At 46.9% G+C, this 22,650-nt stretch overlaps 1 protein-coding gene across 2 annotated transcripts in view; it reads right to left on the bottom strand.

The window, feature by feature from the left end:
* Syn3 (synapsin III) overlaps window positions 1-22,650 on the bottom strand; it is a 410,018-nt gene that overhangs the window by 286,863 nt on the left and 100,505 nt on the right. The window lies entirely within an intron of this gene.

Below are 22,650 nucleotides of genomic sequence, written 5' to 3'. Positions count from 1 at the left end.
CTGTTCCGGGCCCCCTGGAGCCAGGGTCCTGATGAATGCTTCCCAACAGATTTGGGGGAGGGTTGGGGTATGCTCCCCAAACCCTGCCCCCTTTTACAGCTGGGAAGATTTGCAACTCTGAGAAACTAACTTCCTCAAACCACAAAGCTGGTGAGCAGGAGAGTTGCCTTTGAACTCTGTCATTGGTTTAAGCCCTTATGCTTTTTACCCCACACCCTGGCTCCTGACAGATTTACAGTGTTTTATTCACACTGTCAAAGGCCAACTTATTTCTGTGCTCCTTACTTCTAAGACACACGAAAAACCCAGCCTCACAGTGGGCAGAGGGTGGACACTCAACACGGCGCCATTGATCTGTCTGTCTCCTCTGGAGTCATATCCTTAACTTCACAAAAACAGTCTCTTTAAAATAATTCAAATATGAGCTAAAATAACTCTCAGAGGGAAGGACTTGCTCCTCCTGAGGAGAGACAAAAAGAATGTGCGCAGTGCTGATGTGTCTCAGGTCATGTTGACCTTGGTTCTCAACAGATACCCCAGTGTCTGACACCTCCAGGGAAAGTATGTGAAGGGTAGGTGTGGTGGAGATGCCTGTGAACACCTCTTTCTCCTGTCAAAACAAATGCAAGGTCTTCTCTGCTAAGTGCTAACTCGTCTCCACAGGCCACTTAAACCAGACTGTGGTATGTCTTCAGGAGTCTGACTCACAATGTGTTTATAGGAATGGTCATCCTTAGAGTAAGAAAGTGAAAGCTATAATCTTGGAGGGCTGGAGAGATGGCTTAGCGGTTTAGAGCACTGGCTGCTCTTCCAGAGGACTTGGGTTCAATTCCCAGCACCACGTGGCAGCTCACAACTGTCTGTAACTCCAGTTCCAGGGGAATCTGACACCCTCACACAGATATACATGCAGGCAAAATACAAACACACATAAAAAATAGTCCTAGAATAAGAGCAGCTGAGCTAGAAGAATGAAGGAAGAATTTGGTGGCAATCAGAAGCAATTGTAAGAGAACCATTTTCTACTTTTATATGATTTACCGAAAAACCCATGGAATGTAAAAATCAGCAAACGAATTGCTGGAGATCTTACAAACTGCAGAGAAAATTCCTAACAATCTTTATGTACACATTTTGATCCAACTATGTATTTTACTATGTACAGCATGCATTCATACACATAATTGATTTCATGCTTTCTATCAGTGATGATTCTGGAATTTTCTACACAATGCAATGACATGGATGGTTCCTCTATGACCAAAATACCTTTAAAAATGAATTTCTTTCCTTTTCCTTTCTTTCCCCTCCCCCTTTCTCTGCTTTTCCCTCCTTCTCCCCTCTACAGATCCTTTCTCTCCATCTCCTCTCCTCTCCTCTTCCCTCTCTTCCTCCTCCTTTTCCTCTGTCCCCTTTTCTTCCCACCCTTCATCATTGCTGGGAATCACATTCAGGGACTTGCACTCTGTTTTCCTCCTTTGGTAATTCTCTCATACTGTCCTAAAGGACACCCCCAGACACAACTGCGTTCAAGGTTCGTTTTCCCAATTCCTATCTCATGACATCTTTGCCAGCCCCACAGGTGCTTTGTTTTGATGTTCTTTGTGTTGTTATTTGCAGGACTTGGGTCTAATCCAGGACCTTGTGCATGCTCTACTGAGCTATAGCCCATTCATTTTACTTATTTATTTTTTTGAGACATGGTCTCATTAAGTTGCTCAGGCTAGTCTTGAACTCCCTCTGTAGCCTAGGCTTGCCTTGAACTTGTCTTTTTGCCTTAATCTCCCAAGTAGCTGGGGTTACAGGCCTGTAACCACCAAATCTTGCAATATTACAGTTACAAGTGTTTCAATTTGATGAGTGACATCCCCTAAAAGATACCCTGCATCTCTCTGTTGTTGGACTTTGATTTTTTTTTTTTTTTGAGACAGGGTTTCTCTGTGTAGTTTTGGTGCCTATCCTAGATCATGCTCTGTAGACCAGGATGGTCTTGAACTCACAGAGATCCGCCTGGCTCTGCCTCCCGAGTGCTGGGATTAAAGGCGTGTGCCATAGCTGCCCTGATTTTTTTTTAATTAATCATTTGCTTTGTCATTTTTATATGACTTCTCACATCTCTCTCTTAAAAACTGTGTCTCTCACTTTTGCTCCCACATAAGGCCTCTGTATTAAGGATACTGCCTTTTCCCCATCAAGTGTGGCAATATTTTTACTAGGTGCTTCTTTTTAAAAGGCACATAAATGTGTTGGACTCACACTTCCTCTCGACTAGTTTATCTTCTATTGCCTTTTGCTTTCTCTCTATGTTTTGCTGCTTAGAGGGTCCAGACAGTTGGACAGAACCCCTTCCTGACAGGGTGATCTCCATTGTAGACAATAATGTCAGTGAACTCAGTGTCTTGCCAGGAGTAAGGCCGCCTTGAGGAAGCAGTCAGAGGTCTCATGCTGGCTATCTTCTTAGCTTCTTTAGAGGTGTGAAGAATTTATAACAGGGACACAAACCAAGAAAATATAGCCAAAGCCTCACTGTTTAGGAAGAGAGTGTTCAGGCCAGCTTCCAAGAACAGAACAGTGCTTTTAAGAAAAGATTTCATTTTTATTTTCAATTATGTGTCTGTGGGGAACAGGGTAAGACAAGTTGTGCATGTGGATACAGTGCTCACAGAGGCCAGAAGGGGGCGTTAATGAGGCACAGGTAGGGATGAAAAGACAGTGAACGTGAGGAGGAATGGCCAATGTGAAGGGGAGGGAGTCCTGTCCTTGTGGTCACAGGGATGCAATGAATTCTGATGGTCAGGGTGTCCAGGCAATAGTGTGTGGCCCTGGTAACTATGGGCTGCTTTACAGTGACACAGATTCAGTATTTATGGAGGAATATCGGCCCCAACAAGAGAACTTTAGCCTCAAGGAAGTCACGTTGACCTCCCGTGACCTCCTAAGAGTCTCACATCTAGTGATGAAGGGTAGTACTTGCCACATGTAAGGTACCAGGGCTGGCGAGGCATGTGGTACAGTCTATAGGCATAGTCACTGCTACACAGAATACACAGGCTCCTCCCTGACAGAGCTCCAGGAATATACAGAGATCAGTGTCCAGTAGCAGGTAGCTGCTTCCCTTGAACCCAGCACTCTGGTTTCTCTGTCCAGCCAGGAGGTGATCACATCCTCCATGTCTTCCAAACATCCAAGCCTCTGGTCCCTGGATATTTCCAAGCACTGCAGCAGAGGCTGAAGATGCTAAGATGATGGGGACATGACCCCTGCTTTTATAGAACTGACAGCCTGGGAGGAATCTGGTGCCATGTGTATGAAGGAGACACTACATGAATATCAAACACATTTGTGTTCACACAATAATTGTGTTGGCCTTATTCACAATAGCCAAGTTATGGAGTCAGCCTAGGTGTCTATCAACAGATGAGTGAGCACAGAAACGGAGTTTTATTCAGCCATAAATAAGAACGAAATTAGGTCATTTGCAGGAACACGGATGCAACCAGAAATCATTAAGTTGAACAAAATAATCAGACTCAGAAGGACAAATATCAACCACTTGTTTTCTTTAATTTGGGGATCACAGATTCTATATGGATATATAGAATCAAGAGACATGGGAAAGGAGAGTCAAGGTTGTCTGGCTTGGGGAAAATGAATGTGATTAACAGGAAGGGGGAGTAAGAGGGAGTGGTTGTAGTCAAAATACACACGTACTTGTATGGATGTCTGTAGCTTGAGTTTTCCTGCCTGGCCCACAGTCAGGGCAAATCTCTCTCACCTGCCAGTCCCACAGCCACTCAGACCCGACCAAGTAAACACAGAGACTTATATTGGTTACAAACTGTATGGCCGTGGCAGGCTTCTTGCTAACTGTTCTTACAGCTTAAATTAATCCATTTCCATTAATCTATACCTTGCCACGTGGCTCGTGGCTTACCGGCATCTTCACATGCTGTTTCTCATTGTGGCGGCTGGCAGTGTCTCTCTCTCAGCCTTCCACTTCCCAGCTTTATTCTCCTCCTTGTCCCGCCTACACTTCCTGCCTAGCCAATGGCCAATCAGTGTTTTATTTATTGACTAATTAGCAACACATTTGCCATACAGACCATCCCACAGCAGATGTCTTTTTGAAGAAATGCCTGTGACCTCTTAAGATTCTCACACCTAATGTGGGAAAGATGTGTATGTATAGATGTACAACAAATATACATCAAATTAAAAACAAAAAGCAAGCAAAGGAGATGACAAAGGTGTGGATAAGATGCTAAATTGGCCCAAACAGTGTATCCAGTTCTTCCTGGGAGCAGGCGTGGTTGAACGTGTGTAGAATAGCTTGGGTCTTGAAATAGAAGCAGGCCTTCTTTACGGACAGGGATTTAAGGGCTCTCCAGGTAGCAGGAAGGGTGTTATGGGCTCTATTTTATCTGCCAATATCTTCTTTTCTTTTTTGGCAGGCAGAACTCATGATCAATTCCCTCTCACTAGCAAACTGTATTGCTGTGGTGGGAACTGGTTTTAGGTGAGGACCCATGAAGAATGGCTTCCCCTGGAATTGCTGTCTGTGAACTATAGGGAAAAGGAGTGAAGTTAAGCTAAGGAGTGAAGGAAAAGCTAAGAAGAAGTTAGCGGATGGAGAGTTTTTTTTTCTACATGGAAGAATCCCTTTTTCTTTTTTCTTTTCTTTTTTTTTCTTTTTTCTTTTCTTTCTTTCTTTCTTTCTTTTTTTTGAATAGATGCCCTTATGGCCTTTTGGGACAGAGGCAAAAGCCCTGCCCAAGGTTGCCTAGTTCCTGACATCCACAGAGCCTGGCCTACAACCATCTTTCTCTTCTGAGCTAAGAGAACCAGGAGGTCTCCTCTCCTGCCTAGGCTCTATTGAACCCAGCCCGTCACTTTGCCGTCAACATTGTTCTAACACTGGGACGAAGCGATGACGTTTGCCGCTGATTCTGTGGCTGGAACAGAGACAGTTGATGTGGCACCCGAGTTGAGCATTGGTAAAACATTATAGCTCCTCCCCTGCCAGCCCGCTGCTGCTGTCTTTCTGTCTCTACTGTCCCTCAGGGTTCAAGTCCTGTGCCTTTCATGTCTAGGCAGGATCTCTGACACGTCAGCCCACACAAGTTGGCACTGGAACCTCTTTCTGGGGTTCCTTCCTATATCACCCTTAAACTTTAATATCAGCTCTTGGACCCAGGTATGGCTTAGAAGTGGCTGTCGGTGCTCCAAGGGAATTGAGGATGACAGATTATTAAATGGTAAGGACAGGACAGATGGTACCTTGAAGAGGATTACCGAGGGCTTGAGGCAATGTCAAGAGGCAGGGGGCCCAAGGCTGAGTCATTCTGAACCACTGGAAAAGTGTCATAACTCCTTCAACTATGCGAGGTCTTGCAGTAGCGAGAATGGATCCTGGCAGGGCTTTGCCTGGGATCTCAGCTAATGAGCAGGAGCCTCATTATTCTTAGCTGCTTCACTGAGATTTAGCAGCTATTCCTTGTTCTTCAGCGTCTAAGTCGGCAAAGGGGGATGATCATGCTGACTTTGGTCACGGCCTGCTCTATTATCATATCCATATCTGCTCCCAGCCAGGCCTGGGAAGGCTCCAGATATTCTGATCTCTGTACATGCCTGCAGAGAAACTGTCTCTGCACTCCTCAGAACCCTCTCTACTCTGCTTCTAGACCTGTAACTTGGTGCACAATCTAGGGCACAGGGACCCACCCAGGGAGCTGCAAACCAGCAAAACTGAGGCAGGAGAACTGAACATCAGGGCTGTCTCTGTGCTCCTTAAGGCTCATAATAACGCCATCCTGCTGCAAGTGTAAATCACAGGAAATGCGCATGCTCTACAGAGGGTGGGGACTGAACCCACCAGATGGGAGAACTTGAGAATCAGCAATGCTTCCCGAGGACTGCAAGAAATTAGTCCAGGCCCAAAAGATATTAGGTGGTAGCCAACCAGAAATCTGGCAAGGAGTAGAAAACAGGGTACTGCAGCCAGGCTGGTGGGCCCACAGCGAAGCTGCCAGCTCCATGTGCCAGTGGGGAAGGGACTTGAAGGAGCTGATGGGCAGCCCACTCTCATGGATCTCAGAGCTCTTAAGTACTTAGAGGTTAATAAAACACAGGCAGGGGCTGTTGGAGGAAGCAAGCTTCCTGTCTCTATTCTTGGGATCTTAGTCTCTTCATCCAGGGCTCTTCTTTCTCTTTCATGTCAGGGAATGCCACTGGCTTCATCCTCTTCCTCCATCCTTGACCCTGGGGTTTCTATCTGCCCTGAGCTGAATCATGTCTCCCCAAAGCAAGGTTGAAGTCCTGATCCCTGTTATCTGTGAAGGTGAGCTAATATGGAAATAGGGTCCTCATAGATAGACAGCATTGAGGTGAGGCCACACTGCAATGGAGTGGACCATGGACCATAACTTAATGACTGTCTTTGTAAGAGGAATCTACACACACACACACACACACACACACACACACACACACACACACACGGGGGGGGGGCGGCAATCAGTGATGAAGGAATCAAAGAAGGCAGTGATGCTCTGTAATCCAGAACCTGCCAAGGACTGCTGACAGGTCTCAGAAGCTAGCAAGAGGCAAGAAAGGGTTCTCCCTAAGACCTCCAGAGGACCGGATGCCCCGACTTCAGACTTAGAGCCTCCAGAATTAGGAATGTGTTTCTGTGATTTAAGCCATACAGCCCACAGTGCTGTGTTCAGCAGCCTCGGCGGTCTAATTCCCTGGGCAGCCCCATATTCCCTTGTTCCAGTAGCTTCTAGGCTTTTCTGGCTTATTTTGTTCTTCTATATAGATCCATCTAGACTTCCATGCTCCTCTTTCCAAAACAGCAGTCCCGTGGTCGTGTATTCCAGGGGCTGTAACAAAATACCACAGACTGGGTGGCTTATAAACAACAGAAACTTATTTCCTATGACTCTGGGGTCAAGGAAGCAGGAGAGTCAGTGGCTAGCAAAGCCCTACTTCCTGGTTCATGGCCAGGCCTCCACCTTGTGTCTTTCCCAGGCAGCACAGGAAGGAGCTCTCTAGAGCCTCTTGGCAAGGACACTAATCTCACTGGTGGAGGCTGCATCCTAAAGACTTTACTAACTCCCAAAGGCCCATCTCTTAATACTAGCACATGGATTTGGGGAAGATGTACATTTAAACTGCAGCAAATACTAAACCTACCAAGCAAGGAATATCTTTACTTATGAAGCTGTACAGGAAATTAATGTTCAATTTTTATTATACAACAAACCCACCAATACATAAGAACATGGGCAGATGAACATTTACCAACATGCTAATCTGCAGGTTTGAAGGGGAAGAAATGGGAAATAGGAAGTTGGGTCTTCTTTAGCTACTGTCTGCATTAAAATAAAATAACACAGAACAGTTTTATAAACAGGATTAAAAAATGAGGCCATCTTCATTCTAGAAAAAAAAGAAAGCTATAGCAGTGATGTTGTATCATGGGAAACTCTAACGACACACTGCCACATGTATAAAAGTATCTAAAAACCTGTTTTATCACTAAAGCTTTGAAAGACAATGGTTGTGGGAGAAGAAATGGAAAACTGTTCATTGGGTAAAGAGGTGGGAAGGCAGCAGGAGGCTGGGTATTCCTTTGAAAATCTCCTCTTTTCTTATAATTTGATATTAACCAAAGATTATGGTTCTCAGGCATCTATAGATGACAGGTAGATGGATGGACATATAGATGACTATGCTGCTTATATTTAATGGTTAACTTGATATAACCTAGAAATATCTGGAAAGCATCATAATTGAGGAATTATCTAGATCAGGTTTGCCTGTGGGGTATGACAGTGGAGAATTGTCTTGATTGTTAATTGATGTAGGAAGACCTAGTCCATTGTGGGTGGCACCATTCCCTAGGCTTGGCCCCGAACTATAAAAGAGGAGATAAAATGAGCTGAGTACTGAGAATCAAGGAAGCAATGACCCATGTGTTTGTTTTCTCTCTGCTCTTGACCATGGACATGGATATGATGTTTTAAGTTCCTGCATTGGCTTTCCTGAAATAATGGACTCGTCCCAGTTCACCTTAATTGTCATCTTGATACACCCTAGAGTCGTCTGATAGTAGAGCCCCGATTGAGGAATTGTGTAGGTAGGATTGGTCTATGGACACATCTGTGGGGGACTATCTTGATTATTAATTACTTAGGAGAGTCAAGTCCATTGTGGGTAGAACCATCCTTAGCCCAGTGAATCTTGGTAATATAAGAAAGCTAGATGAAGCTGGGCATGGTGGCACATGCCTTTAGTTCCAGCATGGGAGGCAGAGGCAGGCAAATCCAGGCCAGCGAGTTCTAGGACAGCTAGGGCTACACAGAGAAACCCTGTTTTGAAAAAACCAAAAAATAAAATAAAAAAGAAAAGAAAGCTAGAGGAGTGGGAGCTTGAGCCAGCAAACAGTGTTCTCCCCCTCCCCGCTTTTATCTCTGGGTCCCTGCCCTGACTTCCTTTAGTGATGTATTGTGACCTGGATTTGTAAGACAAATAAATCCTTTCCTCACTGTGTTGCTTTGGGTCAGAATGTAGGATCACCGGTCACCATCACACTGAGGAAATGAAACTAACTTGGAGACCTGAAGGTGTAAGTTAACCTAACCCTGCCTCCTCTAACCTGCTTTTGGCCAGGGCACTTTTTACCACAATAACAGAAATGAAATTAAACAACGATAGACAGACAAGAAACAAGTCTTCCACTGTAGTCCTAGCTAGACACTTGCCTTGTTTCATTGTTAAACCTGTTGGGCATGACAGTCTATGCCAGCTGATTCCGGCCGGTCCCCATGTTCCCTCTCTATTACTTTCCACACTCAGATGGCATTTCCTTTCCCACCTAATCACACTACACTAGGATCCCTTCAAAATGCCAAGCACATGTAAGCTGTGGTAGGAAATCCATACCATCTCAGCACTGGGCAGGCAGAGACTGGTGGATCCTTAGCGCTCACTAGTCAGCCAGCCTACCTGAATCTGGGAGCTCCAGGCAAACGAGAGACCCTGTCTCAAAAACTAGGTGTCCAGCACCTAAAGAATGATGCTCAAGGCTGATCTCTGGCTTCCAGCCACATGCACACACGTGTACATATGGACCCCACACGCCAACATGTACAAATTGTCAAAGCCCCTGATCAATAGCTTGCTTTTGTCTTTATCTGATTTAGGACAAGCTCTCACTTAAGCCTCAAAAGGAAGACCTATGAGGAAACTGGGGCGCTGAGCTGTTAGAGATCCTGCCAAAGTCGCATCAGCCCCTTGCAGACACTGGCTTCCCAATCTCAGCAGGATACCTGTGAGCTTTTCTACACATCAGGGGAGATTAGGAACATCCCTGGCCTCTAGCTACTACCCATGCTCACTTGGGACAACTAAAAATTTCTTCAGACACTGCCAAATGCACTGTGGCGCTTGCTCTATCCAGCCAGGAGCTTCTCCCACCTTGCCCTCACAGGCAGGAAGGACAATTACTTCCTCTGTGCTGGGACTCCTCTCCAGGCCTTTAATGATATTAACCGCTAATATCATTAAATTTAATCATCAAGATGACCTTATAATTCAAGCCCATTAATGGCCTCAGTTTTTAAGAAACTAAGCATGGAAGATTAAGCAAGTAAGAACAAGGTCACTGAGAATTTCAGTATGTGTTTCTCTGTGTGTACATATGAGTGCAGGTACATGTTCATGTGAACACATGTGCATAGAGGCTAGAGGTCAACCTAGATGTTGTTTTTGTGAGACAGTGTCTTTCATCAGCCTGGAACTCATCAAGGAGGCTAGACTAACTGCCCAGTGAGGCTCAGTGCTCCACCTGTCTCTGCCTTCCTTGTTTTATTGTATCTTAGTTTTTTGAGATAAGGTCTCACTAGGTAGCCCAGGCTGACCTGGAACACACTACATAGCTTAGGCTGGCCTCGAACTTGCAAAGAACCTCTTGTCTCAGCCTCCGAGTGCTGGGCTAGTTAGCATGAACCACCATGCCCAGATGCTTCTGGGACTTCTGAACATGTATTTAGGCTCCAAAGCTGATGTCTGTGACCTTTCTTAGGTGCCTTGCTGGGGCTGAACACACACATATTCACAAGGTCCATCCCAAAACAACGTACAATGGACATGGCTTCACTTCCCAGTGTCCTGGTACATGTAACATAAAGGATACTTAAAAAAAAAGTAATATTAAAAAAGCAATCAGAAGATGGCAAATAACAAAACTAATGGTAAAAGTCAAGTCCTCATCTAGCCCCAGCTGTCGTGGTTTGCAGTGTGCCTTTGGGAACATCATTTCTCCTCTCAGAATCCCCCTTCCCTCACTGGTAGAGAGGGTTGAGCTAGGAGACCCTCTGAGGGCCCTTCCTGGGCTCTCCATTTTGGTAATTTTCCTTTTAGCTCCTTCTCCTAGCATCTACGTCTCTTACTAAGTCCATCATATTGGAATGGTTTTAAGAATCGCCAGGACTCCCTGTGGGGTGCTGGCTGAGGGCCAGTCACTTATAAACCTCATCTCCGTGGACCCTCGTATTTGACTTTTAGGAAGCAGGTGCTTATCCTGTCCTGGGTTCCCTAGACGAGGAGCCCAAAGCAGAGTTGGGGAGCATGTGACTCAGCGGTGGAGACAGAAACAGAGGAAAGGAATTCTTTGGCTAACACGGGGTTTGGTGGGAGACGCAGGGGGGCCTGGAGCATAACTAACACCCCACTTGAGGCGTGGGGCGGGGTTGCTGCTATGGAAGTCTATTACTGACTCTCTAGCAGGTGTGGTGGGGGGATACGGGGAGGGGTGTTAGCCCCTCATTTGTCTGGAGATGCAGTTCTCCTCAGCTCAAGGCAATGGAGAAGGCCCTGGCTACAGTGTTACTAAATTGTGCTGCACTGGCTGGCACAGAGCTGAGCAGAGACCCCGCCACTTTTGATATAACGTTCATTTCAACCCCCACTCTGCAGATGAAGATAACTGAGACCTGAGGTAGTTAAATCCAGTCCCAGGACATGAAGCAGTAGTATATACTAATCATGCTTCATGAACAGTCCCTACTCCTAAAGAGCAGGACCCATATCTGAAGTACCGCTGTTTCCCGAAGCTGGGTGTTAAGGTATGCTGGTCAGGCTGCCTGTGAGATGTGGTTCCCTGGGCTTGGGGCCTCCAGGTCTGGAGAGATGGAGGGCTCCGCATCCCCCACGTGGGCCCTGAGCGGCCCATTCTCCCCCCACAGCTGTCATCAGCCTACTGCACCGTGGGCCCCCTGCCAGGGCCGCTGCTGCCGGGGGAAGGGGACATTATTCATCCAGGAGATAAGGCAGCTGATGAGAGGTGGGCCTCCCAGCAGCTGTTCCTTCTCGGCATGGCTGGAACGGATGTGAGAATTACACAGGGATGTGGGGGGGGGGGAACCATTTTGAGATAAAAAATAATAGTTTTGCTCTGCAGTGACAGGAGAGCACATTTCAGACCGGAGACAGGAGCTCGCAGATATGGGAGATGTATACCCTGAGCCTTCTTCCATGCTGATCTATGCCAACAAGTCACACGCCTGTTGCAGTCAGGTTAAAACCCAGCTAGCCAGGGCCCACTCAGCACTTTGATCACAGAAAACACACATGAATGGGTACAGAGTTCTAGAAAGACACACATTTCTACCCTTCAGGCTGGGGCCGGGGTGCAAAGCTTCCATGCTGGCCACTGTCTCCAACGCTCACCTGCCCCACTGCACTCAAAAGTCCCGGTCAGGGGTCACATCCTTCCTGTCACCTCCCTAGATCCCCCCCTCTTCCCTCATGGCAAGCTCCTTCAAGGGACAACTTCCCCCTTGAGAAATAAGATGGAGCCTTGTCTGTTTTACAAAGGGAGCCATCAGAAGATACCCCGAGTGTTTCCTCAGAGAAGGGAGGCTGGAATGTGTAGTCTCCAGTGAAAGGACAAGGAGCAGGTGATGCTCCTTGCTGTCTACCCAACATGCCCCACTCCTTCCCGGCCTGAGGTCACCTCCTGTCCTGATCACAAAAGGGTTTCCTCAGAATCAAGAGCAGTCCACTTTGCCACTCAGCACAGGATCTATAAAGGGGTCCTAGATAAGATGCTTTCCTCTGTTAAACACCTCAACATATACAGGAGCACGTTCAGATCCCACAGACTCAGCCCTGGACCCAAGAGGATCAACAGTTAATGATGGTTAACCATTGGGCTCTTGTCTTCTTAAGAGCTTCTACTTCAATGAATCCCAACAGCTACCCTTTGAGGTAGGTGAAGATAACAACAAGGCCGCCTCACTTGTAGCCCAGGTTGGCCTCCAACCATCTTCCTGCCTTAGCCTCCTGAGCGCTGGGATTACAGGAGTAGACTATCACTCCTGGCTTTTAAACAGGACAGAGGCACAGAGGGTTGAGGAGTTCCTGTGATCACCCTGCAGAGCCAGGTAGCCTGACCTACTTCATATACGGATGTCTCTTGCAGAAGTCCCCATGTTTGGAAAAGCTCTGAATTTTTAAGGGATCTGCAGTAAATATGATAAAAAAGAAAAACAAAATAAAACATTTAACAAATCTGCATGTTCAGCTGTCTGTATTCAAAATGACTCTGAACTTCTAAAATGTATCTGAACATTTAAAATGAAAAGAGGGTTAATGTTGGCACCCTTTCTTCCCAGAAGCCCTTTCTCCCTTCCCCCTTCTGAGACAAAGTTTCTCTGTACTGTCCCCTCCCCGCTCGTCCCGCCCCACTTCCATGGCCCTTAGCACACACATCCTAGCTATAGTTTTATCTTCAGTTTCGTCCTCCAGGGACAGATGACAGCTGGCTTTCTATGTGCATGTCTAGAACCTTGCTGACTGCAAGGGGTTCAGAGATGCAATGAAATGATGAGGATAATGGGAGCAACTCAGAGAACAGTGATGGGTGGACCGTGGCTCAGCGCAGAGGAAGGCTGTGGAGGGGCAGAGAACGCATGTGGGCCCTGCCCTGCTGGAAACACATGGCAGTGATTTTCAAGCCATCCCCCAGCCAAAAAAGGTTCCAGCATAAATGCTTCCAGCTGCACCTTACACTGTGGACAGGAACTCCTGAAGATGGGATCTTGGCTGCTTCCAGCTTGAATGCCCATCAGAGAAAGAGCAGGAAGGAGCAGCTCTGGAGAAAGCCATCTGGGTTCACGGGATGTGCCTGGAGCTGTGTCTCTGCTGATTTGGTAACTGAAAGATCCACCTTCTCCAGCACGGAGGCAAAAGGACTCTCAGTCTTAGCTAGACATTAGAACCCCCGGGATGCCTTCAAAGTGATTCTAACCCAGTCCTTCCTCTTCCTCCTCCTTCATGCCCAGGAGTTCTGATTGACAGTCAATGGCCACATGTGTGAGAGTGATCCTAGAAGATTTTGTTGGAGAGCTGGAGAGAGGGTTCAGTCAGTAAAGTGCTTGCCTTGGTCTCCAGACCTATGTACAAAAGCTTGTAGGATGGTACACACTCACATTTCCAGTACTGGGGAGACAGAGACAGGTGGATCCCAGGAGCCAATGAGTCTAGCCTAAGTTGTGAGTCCCTTCGCCAGTGAGAAACCCTGAACAAAATACAAGATGGTCAGCACTGCAGGAGCGACACCTGAAGGTGTCCTCTGACCTCTTCTCTCACAATGTGCCAGCACATGTGTGCTTGTACAGACACGCCACATGACAGGTGCATGAGCATGCACACAGTCACACGTACACACAATGCATGTGCATGTTTGTGCATGTGCATACATAGAGGTCTGAGGACAACCGGTGGGACTTGGTTCTCTCCTTCTACCATGTGGTTCCCAGGGAACAAACTCATGTCATCGAGCTTGACCCACGCAGAAGATTTTTAGTGGACTTGAAAAATCCATCACAGTGACATTGTGGCCATGCTGACACTGGAGTACAGCACATGACTCAGGACTTGGTGGTGAAGATGGCAAACCTTCTGTACCGAGCTGTGAAAGCATGGTGCACTATGTGCACATTTCATACTTGGCAATGCTAACAGATAAGTATGGCCCTACTTCCACATTTATCATACTTCACCTTTTTTTGTTAGTTTGGACTGTGTCCATTCTACTCATAACAAAAATTTACTATAGTAAATTTTAAATAGTCCACTCTGTTGTTCTGGCATATTTCCTAATATGACATCCCTTTGTTGGAGCAAGAGGCCATGTTGAGTGACTGACATGTCAGAAGATTTGTGTAAGTCATTTCTGCAATGTTTGTCCATGGAGAGATTCCACCATGTATTGAGAGTTAAACTCCACTTGACTGCATTTAATTTTTATTTTATTTTATTTATTTTTTGCTTTTTCAAGACATGGTTTCTCTGTGTGTAAACCTGGCTATCCTAGAACTGGCTTTGTAGCCCAGGCTGGCCTCGAACTCACAGAGATCCGACTGCCTCTGCCTCCTGAATGCTGGGATTAAAGGCATGTACCACTTGACTGAGTCTAGAATCACCTAGATGATACAGTTCTAGGCGTGCCTGTGAGGATACTTCCAGAAAGTTTTAACTGAGGAGAAAGAGCTACTCTTGAGGGTTGGAGCACCACTCCATGGAGGAGGAAGTCTGTTAAACATCAGGGTTCATCTCCCTCTGCTTCCTGACTAGATGCAACGTGACCGACCAGCGCCTGTTGTTCCCACGGCGGTGCCTCCCTATGATGGATTGCATCCGCTCAAACCATGAGCCAAAAAAATTCCCCAAAAAGAAAAAAAACGAAACCCTTCCCTTCCTTCCTTCAACAGGTTCTGTCAGGGATTTTGTCTCAGCAACAAGAAGAGTAACTAACACAACATCTCCTTCATTAAATGATGTATGGGGAGTTTTCAAAGAGTCACGGATTAATGTACAGTCCTTCCAATGAGCTTAGGGGGCTTTTCACGGCCGTGGATTTGAGCCTCTTCTGTTCATTCTTGTGACTTTTGCTCTTACATAGCAGTAGATCTTGGGAATTGTTTCACTTCCATACAAATAGACAAACTTCATTATTTTCAATGGCGTCCAAGCCTATGGCTCTACTATAATTTATTTAACCCGAAAGTGACCTTAGGAGCTGAGTGTGGCCTCTAGGAGCTAGGATGGCTTCTAAGAGCTGAAGGTGGCCTCTGAGAGTGAGAGGAACCTCCAGCTAATAAACAGCAAGGAACTGCAGAACACCCTCAGTTCATGGGTACAGGAAATAAATTCTTCCAACAAGCTGAATGATCTTGTAAATAGCTCCCCTGCCAGTCCATACAAGAGTCAGAGCCCCTGATGGCATCCGCGTTATAGTTCTGTAGAAAACCCAGCTGAGCCTGCCCAGAACCCTGAGCCACACAAGCCAGCAGACAAGTATGTGATGTTTTAAGCTGCTAAGTTTGGAGAAGTGTAAGTGAGCATGGGAGGCAAATAGTCACCTCCACTAGAGGACTCTGCCATGTGGATGTGGCACCTTCTGCCCACCAATTCGCCAGCTGATGGATATCTGGTTTGTCTTCAGCTTGGGCTTGCTATGAATAAAGCAGTTTCAAATATTCATATACACATCCTTTAGTGGGCATGCTTTATTTCTCCTGAGGAAAATTCTTGGAAGAGAATGGATCCTGTGTTACATGCATGTTTAACTTTGCAGAAAACCATCCAAGCTCGAGGCTGGGCAGATGGCTCTTAAGAGCTCTGGCTGCTCTTGCAGAGGATCCAGGGGTTCCAAGTTCCCACCGGTGACTTACAATCATCTCTAACTCCAGCTACAGGGAATCCAGCACTCTTTTCTGGCCTCCCCGGGCATCAGGCACACACTTGGTGTACATACGTTCATGCAGGCAAACACACACATAAAAAAATAAATAAATCTTGGAGAACCTATCAAGCTGTTTTCCATAGCAAGTGCCCACCATTTCACAGTCTATCGCTGTGAGTCCAGCACTGCATCATCACCCATAGTTTGAATTACCCATCTCTGAAATCTGATACCTCATTATAATTTTATTGTCATCTCCCTGGCTATGTTGCTTTGACATGTCTTCTGTCTAGTTTTGGTGAAATCTTAAGATTTTTATTTTCTGCCATCCACAGGGATGTTTTAGGAAAGTATTCTAAATGAAACATGACTGGCATTTAATCGACTCTAAATAAAAGCAAAATAATATTTTGGTGTTCATGTGTGTGAGATACGCAAGTCCGTTTGTGTATGGGTGTGGGTGCCTGTGGAAGCTAGGGGTCACTACCCCTTGTCTTCCTGGATCATTTCCCATCTTGATGTTTTTGAGTCACTGTCTCTCTCTGAATCTGGGGCTGAGTGACTGAGCTACACTGGCTGACCAATGAGCTCCAGGGACCTGCCCGTTTCCATCCCAGATTCTAAGAAGCATACTGGTGAGTCCTCGACAGAATCATGTGGCTTTTTATCTCTGAGTGACCTTGAAAATAAGAGCAGCAGGGGCTGAGGAGATGTTTCAGTCTGGTAAAGAGCCTGCCATGGAAGCATGAGGACCTGAGTTCAGATCTCTAACACCCATGTAAAATCCAGGCATGGCTGTGCACACCTCGCTGAGTCACTGAATCTGCATTGTGCCTCAACCTCCCCATCTTTACAGTGGGTATCTGATCACAGCCTGCCTCACATGCTGCTATAAGCTTTCAGGGGTAATGTGCCTAGCATGTAGTGCTAGATACTACATATAAGTAGACATACAAGTAATTAAAAGAAAATAAGAAAAGAATCAATTCTGATTGAATTCTGAAGAAGAGGGGTGGGGGTGGGGGCAGGAATAATGAGTGCCCAGGACCAGAGCCAGGAGGGTATCTGTACAGGCAGCACAGCCCATTTTGGGAATTGATGATGACTTCTGCCTACCAACAGTGAAGCTGAAAGAAACCTGGCCCTCTTAAGTGGCACTAGCCTGAGCATCCTCTGAGGACAAGTGCTGAGTCCCCAGCTCTGCCAGACTTGGCATCCAGAGGCATGCCCCACACCTCTATTTAAGGCAACAGAGTCCTCCAGTGTTTCCCTGCGATCTGAGGTCTGTGGGAGTCTGTGTCTGCCCAGCTGTCACAGGGTGCAGGGTGGAGGACACAGCCAAGCGTGTGCCAGGGGAAGCTATAGGGATCTTGTAACTGCTAGACATCATGGATGCTAAAATTAGTATATCCCACTCCTGGTTACTCCTCTTGACCCAACTCAGCTCACTCCTCTTTGCCAGCTCCAGGTCTGGCTTCCAAACACACTGGTGGGAGGTCAGGCTTTCTATGGCCTCCAGAGAGGGTGAGGCAGTGACCAGTTCAACTGCCTTCTTGGAGTCCAAATGGATCCCTAAGTGGATAAAAATATACTGGAATTCAATTTAAAAATAATATCCAATGGCAAAGCAAATTGTGTGTGTGTGTGTGTGTGTGTGTGTGTGTGTGTGTGTGTGTGTGTGAGAGAGAGAGAGAGAGAGAGAGAGAGAGAGAGAGAGAGAGTCAAAGAGCACCCACATTCCACATCCATTTATGTTCTTTATTTCCAACACACACACACACACACACACACACACACACACACACACACACCAGTGCATCTATTTCTAAAAAACGTGAAATTACACATAATGTATCATCTTGTGACCTTTCGTTCCTGGCTCACTACTTCCAGGGATCTTTGCATGCCAAAATATAAGCAGAATTTGATGTGGGTCAAGCCCTGTGGGAGGAAAGGGCTAGCTTAGAAGTCTAGGTGCATCAGGAAGCCCAACCATCCCTGGAAACCCTACTTTGGTGCACAGGTGCTTGGGAGCCAGGGAGATCTCCTGGGAGCTTTGGGAGTCTGTCCCTGCCTGGGAACCAGATCCTTGCACACATGATGACATGATGCCTCAAAGAGTTACATTCGTGACGGAACAAAAGAGGGATCTGGGCATCGCTTTAATTTTTGATTAAATCCACTTAGCAGCTCATTACAAGAGATAAGAAACCCAGACCTCTTTTGCTTTCAAGGAGGAGTTAGACCCACAGGTAGAAAGGCCACAATAACATGCTAGTCAAAGGTACTAGGCATCTCAGGGTTTTGACCTCAGAATTGGAAATTAGTTAGAATACACAGTAGCAAAAGACAAATTTCAAAGCTTTTTGTGTAACTCTCTGATGGAAGAACAAAAACACAGACTCTTTCCGGGTCAGATATGACTTGACCCTGGAACATTTGGTGGTGGGCTGGCTCCTGTGTCACTGATAAAGCCCTTGGGGTCCCCACAAAGGCTACTTGAGAAAGAATTAGAGGACATACTCTCTAATTTTAGAGTTTTGAAAGATGCAAGAGGCCACATCTTCTCCAGAGACATGGGATGACCTGTAGCCCATGCCCCTCCAGCTTCTCCGAGGTAGACTGTTTAGACTACCACCACCTCTGAGACAACGCACTGGGAACTGCTGTGAAGAGAACACGTTCCTTTCTCTTGACTCCACCTCTTGGGTTGCGGAGGTTGCATGGGACTCATTCTGGACCCCTCATGGGCCAAGCTACCTGCCTCAGCACTGAGCTCCCATGGTACCTTGGGAACATGGGTACCTGGATCCAGGTGCAGTGAGAGACACAGAATGCCAAATAGCATGCTGCTGTCCCTTGAAGGCCTTAGATCCCTGAGGCATTAGTTTCTGTCTTTTGGGAGCCCCACTTTGGTATGCACTTGAGTCAGAGAACTGTTCTGTGGAGGGAGGTCCCTGCCTGGGGACTGATATGATCCTCACTTTTCTGAAGGAGACTCTTAATTATGACCATCCCACCATGATACGCTGCCAAGGCTCCCGGGGGCTTTCTTTCTTTTTTTTTTTTTTTTTTCTGAGACAGGGTTTCTCTGTGTAGCTTTGCACCTTTCCTGGAACTCTCTCTGTAGACCAGGCTGATCTCGAACTCACAGAGATCCGCCTGGCTCTGCCTCCCGAGTGCTGGGATCAAAGGCGTGCGCCACCACCGCCCGGCCCCGGGGGCTTTCTGAAGGGCAGGGACTGTCATGTTGCACAGAATCCAGTCAATCAATGAGACTGCCGTTCAAAGGCGAGCCCAACTTAGCCCCTTCCCAACTCTTCATCTCAGGCTGGGACATTCAAGCTCAATGACTCAGGTTTCCTTTGGAAAACAAAAGTTACAAACAAGACTTACGTCAGGCAGTGGATAAGACAGCTAAAGCGAAAGCATAAAAGACACCCGGCATGCCATCAGCACACAAGGAATCCTAACCACATTCATTATTTGTCCTTGAGGTTTGAGCAAGTCTTTAACTTGCCTTTAACAGCTTCCTCATCTATATGATTGAGAGAATAGCACATTCCCAGGCTTACTCTGGTTTCTTCCTTTGGCAAATCCCTCACATTGATACTTATTCCATCTGTGCATCTGTCTGTCAGTGCTGAAGGTACATGTGACAAGAGCCCAGTCTCTACTTACGAAGACGCCTGAGGCTTAAAAGAGTATCCGACATGCGGTAGGTGCTCAATAAATATGCAACCATGGAAAGAGCAGTCTTTGTCAAGACTGAGCCAAAGGAGGATAAGTAGGTGTGGTGAATGATACCGATTGTCAGCTTGACAGGCTCTAGAATCATCTAGTAGACAAGCCTCTGGGCATGGCTGAGAGTGTTTCCAGATAGACTAATTGAGGTAGGAAAGCCCATCCTAACTACAGGTGGTTAGTTACTACCATTCCATGCACTGAGGTCCTAGATTTGCATAAAAAGAACAAAGAGAGCTGAGCACAGCATCCCTCTCTGCTTCCTGACTGTGGACCCAGTGCCACCAGTGGACCCATGTTCTTCCTTCCAGGCCTTTCCCACCATGACAACCTATATCCTCAATCTTTGCACCAAAGTAAACCTTTGCTTTATTAACTTGCTTTTGCCAGGAATGTTGTTACAGTGATGAGAAAAGTAACCAACATAGTAGACTCTATTGATAGTTGGAATGACGAATTGTGTGTGTGTGTGTGTGTGTGTGTGTGTGTAGGACAGAGACATTTGGGACAACAAAAAGTCTCCAGGGGCCAGGAATATAGCTTGCTTGAATTTGATTCCCAGTTCTTACAAAAGGGAAAGAGGAGAGATGGGGGGACAGAGGGGGTGGGAACCTGGGGTGCCGCCCTGACCTCATCCTCACTGCCTTCTCTGAGTTCCTCTCTGGGGAAATGAGGAGTGACTTAAAGGATTTCCAGGTCACTCCTGGCCAGTGTCTGGTGCTATGCTCAGCTCACAGCAGGACCCACACATGCCTCTGCTCTTGTGATCTCCCAGGACAGAGCGAATAGACACTTGACACTGACCAAAGGTATTTTGTGTGCCAGGCTCCACACTGCGTGAGGCTACAGGGGTCTATGATAGCCTATAAGAAGTAAGATGGAGCCGGGCGGTGGTTGCGCACGCCTTTAATCCCAGCACTCGGGAGGCAGAGCCAGGCGGATCTCTGTGAGTTCGAGGCCAGCCTGGGCTACCAAGTGAGTCCCAGGAAAGGTGCAAAGCTACCACAGAGAAACCCTGTCTCGAAAACCAAAAAAAAAAAAAAAAAAAAAAAAAAAAGTAAGATGGGGGCCTGTGGCAGAAAGTACACAGCACTGGGCCCAGATTGAGAAAACTCTGCTATGGGAGCATGTATGGGCAGGAAGAGGCTGGGCCTGATGGACGCGAAGACCCCACAGGTCCACTGCATGGCTTCATCTATACAAGCTCATTTGGGGAAACGACTTTCTCCCTCACTGAGTGCCACCAGTGACTGGAACCACCTCTGCTCCCATTTTCCAATTGTTGGCATCTGCTGTGAGATTGTGATCATTTCTGTTAGCACATGTGCACTGTGGCAGAGTCCTCAGAGTAGTGGCCTGGAGTTGGAGGACAAAAGAGGAAATGGGAATTTGAAGTTTAGAACAGTTAGTGATGGTCCCACTTTATAGAACAGAAACATGACAACTCCTGGGTTTTTTGTTTGTTTGTTTTCCGAGACAGGGTTTCTCTGTTTAGCTTTGCGCCTTTCCTGGATCTCACTCAGTAGACCAGGCTGGCCTCGAACTCACAGAGATCTGCCTGGCTCTGCCTCCCGAGTGCTGGGATTAAAGGAGTGCGCCACCACCACCCAGTGACAACTCCTGGTTTTAAATGAACATGGTCATGGCACTCAGGAGGCAGAGGCAGGCAGATCTCTGTGAGTTCGAGGCCAACCTGGGGTACAGAGTAAGTTCCAGGAAAGGCGCAAAGCTACACAGAGAAACCCTGTCTTGAAAAAACAAAAACAAAACAAAACAAAACAAAAAAATGAGCATGGTCAGATTCAGTATCTGTTTAAGCAACAAGCCCCACTGGGCTCTACTGCTTTTCAGGTTCAGAGACACAATAACTGGCCCTCTGTCTCTATGTCTGGGAGATATTCAGAAGTGGTAGAGACTGTGGTGAGCTTCAGGGCTATGCCCGGTGAAGGAATATTCCCACGGCACATACTGGGTGAGGCTGGTGGAGGCTTTGTGCCCTAACGTTCTGCTCTGTGAAACTGGAGTAGTAATTTTATTTCTCTCCTAAGGTTGTCTTGAAGGTTCAGTTAGTAGGCATGCAAATGGAAACTGCTACCACTGAGGGGGAGCTGCATCGTGACCTCTCAAACACCCACCTACCTATATTAAGAACTGGCAACCAACGTTGATGTTTTGTTTGTTTTGTTTTTCAGATGTTGGGAAGTGCATCTAGGGTCCTGTGTGCGCTCAGCAAGTGTTGTACCATTAAACCATGCTGCCAGGACTATTTTTACTTTTTATTTTGAAATACAGTCTCCCTCATTTTCCCCAGCCGGCCTTGAACTTTCAGACATCTTGTTGCAGCTTCCTGAGTAGCTGGGATTACAGGGTCATGCCACCCGGTCCGATTTAGCAATCAAGTTCTGGCAGTGTCTCTGGGGCCTTTTCCTTCTTTTTTAGGGTAACACTGCAGCTTTGGGTGGGGCTGGCTTAAAGAAGACTCGAAACTTGCAGGCACAGGCCACAGGCCTGTGTACCAGCAGCGGCCTCCATGGCTGGCTGCTGCAGCCCTCAATCCGCTCCTGGTTACCATCGGCCTCTAGGCTGCAAAGAATGTGCCGTACAGCGGGCAGCCTTCCAGCGGCCCAAGAAGGGAGCCTCATCCTTTCAGGACGTCTCAACTACAGATAAAATCCTTCCTGTGTCCCAGCTCACAGCTGGCAGGGGCCATTGCCAGTGACTGATGGCAATGGGTGAGTTGTCAGAAAGATGTGTGTGTGAACGGCGCACCAGTGAGCCAAGGCAAAGCATGCATTCAGGAAGCTGGTGGGAAGCCGCACAGTAGCACAATGGTTTGTTGTACATCTACTATGTCCCTGGCCCTGTGCCAAGCATTCAGGAGGAGGCGCGGTGAAGTCAGTAAGAGTTTCCCTAAACCTGCGCTTACTGCTGCAGCGCTCTGTGACAGCAATGACTTCTCTTGATCTTTAGCTCATTAGGACGTATCTAGACCGCATTTCCTCAGTTTAAGGATGGGCAATAAAAAAACTTGTTCAAAGCTCAAGGCGTGGCAGCATATAGGTACATACTTACTGAGACCTATTTCCCTTGAGGCCTAGGTATCCAGTTGGACTACACTTCCCATCATGCCTCAGGGTGAAGTTCAGCCATGT

This window comes from Peromyscus eremicus, chromosome 18 (genome assembly GCF_949786415.1).
Source record: "Peromyscus eremicus chromosome 18, PerEre_H2_v1, whole genome shotgun sequence".
Classification (NCBI taxonomy): Eukaryota; Metazoa; Chordata; class Mammalia; order Rodentia; family Cricetidae; genus Peromyscus; species Peromyscus eremicus.
Note: the sequence above shows the minus strand (reverse complement) of the source record. Positions and strands in the feature narration are given on the sequence as shown.